The sequence below is a fragment of the Phytophthora infestans genome, genomic scaffold (assembly GCF_000142945.1).
Source record: "Phytophthora infestans T30-4 supercont1.170 genomic scaffold, whole genome shotgun sequence".
Taxonomy (NCBI): Eukaryota; Oomycota; class Peronosporomycetes; order Peronosporales; family Peronosporaceae; genus Phytophthora; species Phytophthora infestans.
This window is the reverse complement of record NW_003303589.1, coordinates 134009-137958: the sequence shown is the minus strand read 5'-3', so window position 1 is coordinate 137958 and position 3950 is coordinate 134009. Positions and strand designations below refer to the sequence as shown.

The window sequence follows — 3950 nt, the reverse complement described above, 5'->3', positions numbered from 1 at the left end:
TTCGCATATTGCACTTCCGGGTTAGTCCTGGAAGTATGCCTGTATCAGTGTCCGTACAACAAACTTGGCTTTCTTCCTTCCGTGTAGTCGGTGGAGGAGATGCCAGATGTGAAGTGTCTTGCGGTTGGTTTTCGGACCGACTGCGAGTCCTTTTAAATGTACTAAACTGTACTTCTCTTTGCTCCAAAAGTGGTGGCATTGCTGGTTGTGGACGCTGCTATTGTAGCGAGTTGGCGACCGGTTTGTCTGCTGCGGCGTTAATGGAGAATGCTCGATTCGTGGTATGGTTGGCTTCGGCTGAACAATGCGCTTATTGGGTGATTTTCCTGCTGTGGCGTGATGGACTGGTGAACCATGGCTCTTTAGCTTGGCATTTGAATCGGCTTTGCTGTTGCGAAGTAGAGTGGCGGCTTCGGCTGCCGAGGGTCGATCCATTTGGGAAATGTTGTGTACTTCGGTATGCATCTCAATTGGACCTGATATCAGGCAAGATTACCCGCTGAACTTAAGCATATTAATAAGCGGAGGAAAAGAAACTAACAAGGATTCCCCTAGTAACGGCGAGTGAAGCGGGAAGAGCTCAAGCTTAAAATCTCCGTGCAAGTTTTGCGCGGCGAATTGTAGTCTATAGAGGCGTGATCAGTGTGGGCGCTTGGGGCAAGTTCCTTGGAAGAGGACAGCATGGAGGGTGATACTCCCGTTCATCCCTGAGTTGCTCGTGCGTACGATCCGTTTTCTTTGAGTCGCGTTGTTTGGGAATGCAGCGCAAAGTAGGTGGTAAATTCCATCTAAAGCTAAATATTGGTGCGAGACCGATAGCGAACAAGTACCGTGAGGGAAAGATGAAAAGTTGCAGCCACATGCGGAAGAATCGTTACAGTCCCGCAATACAGAGGTGCTCTTAAATTGTGAGCTCCCACATCAAAACACACTTTGCGAGAGCACTTCTGGAGGGACGGAAAGGAATGCAGCAGTAGTCCACTAAGGCGACAGCGCGGACGGTGCAGACGACGAAAAGCCAGCTTAGCACGCGACTATAAGCTAAGAATTATAGACAGCAATACGCACCACACCATACAGAGATGCGAATAAAGCCACGCCTGGCCTTATTAAGCGGTCTCACAAGAGCAAGGAGCCCAAGACCAAGTGCAAGGACAGCTCAAGAACAAGAGATCAAGACAAAAAAACACTTTAAGAGCATGAGTGAGCCCCGCGCCTGTACACTTAGATAGCATAGCGTCATAATAGACAGTTTTAGAGCATTTTCGGAACTGTGTGAGCCCCGTGAGGGGCTGGGTCGTTCTCGGACACCCTGCGCATACTACTGACATGACCGGAAGGGCTGGACGGTATCGAACAGACCTGGGCAACCACTCAACAGGGATGAGGCAACAGCTTTGACGTACCCAAGAGGCAACAGCGCGATGCGGCGTCTGAATTACCATGTACAGCTGCTTGGTCCACAGCCGTGCAAGGTAATTTGGACCCGTCGGACCGTGAGCTGAGGGCTGTAACACGTCGGCCAAGGGGAGGGCCTAAGCAAAAGCTGACTGGACCAACAAGCCGCCTGGAGTGACGATACCCCTAAGTTGTTTGTAATCCGAGGAGCCGGGATGGAAATGACAGTGGTGTGTTCTATTCACAGAGGGCTTCTGGATTAGTACTGGAAAAGAAAGTTCGGGGCTCTATTCGAATACCACGTTGCTTAAGCTATGGTGTCCATGCTCTGGTGCTTATATTCATGAAATAGCTGTAGAATAGCTCCCAGTGCACTTAGACTTTCGAGTCTAACAGTCAATTTGATTTTGTTCTATCTAAAGCAGGCGACAGGCCAGCTCAAGATACGAGGACATGGCTGAAAGCAGGTAATGCAGTGTTGGTCAGCTTGTATATTGAGAAGTGAGAGAAGATTTCTAGCTACTCGTGGCACCTTACCTGTTCATCTCACAGCCAACCGTGCTGTCCCGGACTCACCATCCAGGTGGAGCGGCGGCCGAAAACGGTCACTGAACCGCGGTTACACGTGGGGTACATATGGACTGCGTGTGGGTTACATGCAAGCCGCACCTGGGTTCCTGGCGCATTTCCAACACTCCTCCTCGGCCGTCGCCTACTTCAGCTTGACAATCTGGCGCAGCTCCGCCATCCTGGGCGCCGGAAAGGACTTGGTCAGGAGATCCGCTGTCATCAGGCGCGACTCGACGTACGTGGGCTCCACGATGCCCTTCCGTGTGTAGTCGCATGTGAACTTGATCCGGATGTCGACGTGCTTGGCGCTCGCCATGCTATCCTCGGACTTCAATGTGCTTGATAGCGGCCTGGTTGTCCATGTGCATGTGCTCGCGCACCAGCTCTCGTAGCCCAAGCAGCTCGCGTCCGACGTGGGAGGCCGACGTGAACTCGGCCTCCATGGTGGACAGTGACACACCCGTCTGCTTCTTGCACACCCAGTAAACGATCGCTTTGTCCATCGTGACCACGCCTCCGGTCACCGACTTTCGGTCGCCCTTGTCGGCCGCGAAGTCCGCATCGCTCCAGCTCTCCACTTGGACACGACGCCCGTCGGACGCGCCGACGTCTATGCGGAGCTTGAGGGTCTTGGTGGTCTTCAAGTACCGCGCGATCCGCTTCGCGACCTTCCAGTCGCTCGTCCGCGGCTGGTGCGTGTGCCTGGTCGCCTTGTGCACCGCGAAGCTGATGTCAGGCCTGGTGCACCGGGCGATCCAGAGCAAGCTGCCGACCAGCGACTGGAAACTCCGAATCGTGGGCTCTCCCTTGGCGCTGACACTCGGCAGCATCTGTAGCTCTTGGGGCTCGGCGTCGTTGGCCCCTTCGCCGATGGGTGTCTTGACGCCGTTCGCGTCCGCCAGCCCGAACTGCTCCAGCAGCTCCTCGATGGCGGCTTGTTGGTCTAGGCTGTAGCCGTCCGCCTCGTCGAGGTGCACGCGCATCCCGAGGAACTTGTTTACCTTGCCCAAATCCTTGATGGACAGGATGTTCATGGTCACGAAGAAGTCCTCGACCAGGTCCGGCTTGGACGCAATGACCAGCAGGTCGTCCACGTACACGCCCACGATGGTCATATCGTTGCCGTCGCGCTTGTGGTAGAGACACATGTCTGTGATGCAGCGCGTAAAGCCCAGCTCCACCAACCTGGCGTGAAGCAGCTGGCTCCACAGCCTTCCGGCCTGCTTGAGGCCGTACAGCGACTTCTTCAACCGTAGCGCGAGTTTCTTGTAGCTGTTCACGCCGCACGCGCGCAGCACCTCCTCGGGAACGACCATGCCTTTGGGGATGGCCAGGTAGATCTCCTAGTGCTGCTCCTTCTCGGCTTTCACGTACGCGTTGGGGATGTCCCCATGCCTGGCCGGCACGCGCCAGCGCCGCGCGAACACCAGGATCCCTTTGACGGTGGTCAGCTCTATGACCGGATCCAACTTCCATTGCTTGGATCTCAACCCGTCGATCCCTCTGCAGGATTTTTCGCGGAAAAAAATATGAAGGCCGATCCACCAAGAAGCCAGTTGGCTCCGCTGGGAGCTCCACCTCTGCGAGAGATTCGATCTCGGTAGTCGCCTCGTACACCAGATTCTGGCCATTTTTTGTTTTGGGGGGGGGAATCCCACTCGAACCCTTTTCCAGTTCGTCTAAGGAAAACCGTACTTCGCCCAACCCTCGCTCGAATTCCTACAATAGGGTTCAGTAAAAATTCTTCTGTTCGCTGAACGCTCGTGAAACTGAAGTTAATGCGAATTCAACCTGGGTCCCTGGTATTACCGTGAGGTACCCACTTCTCGTCCCCGGATGACTCACAGTCTTGCATGTTGCGCCTCACTATAAGCGGCTCTGGCAGCTCGCCAAGTTCTCCTCGGTCTCGATCCAGGTGGTCTTATCCGCCCTTATGATACTCATCTTCGCTTCATACAACGAGCCTCTGTCTGCTGAGCTGA

The 3950-nt window shown here is 54.6% G+C and overlaps 2 non-coding genes across 2 annotated transcripts; both read left to right on the top strand.

Annotated features, from left to right (window-relative positions):
• Positions 1 to 2: 2 nt before the first annotated feature.
• On the top strand, positions 3 to 53 carry PITG_33471 (the record flags this gene model as incomplete). The annotated part of the gene is made up of 1 exon (XR_009934865.1): positions 3 to 53. It is a non-coding gene; the product is annotated as a 5.8S ribosomal RNA (ribosomal RNA).
• Positions 54 to 358: 305 nt separating this feature from the next.
• On the top strand, positions 359 to 850 carry PITG_33470 (the record flags this gene model as incomplete). The annotated part of the gene is made up of 1 exon (XR_009934864.1): positions 359 to 850. It is a non-coding gene; the product is annotated as a 28S ribosomal RNA (ribosomal RNA).
• Between the last annotated feature and the right edge of the window lie 3100 nt (positions 851 to 3950).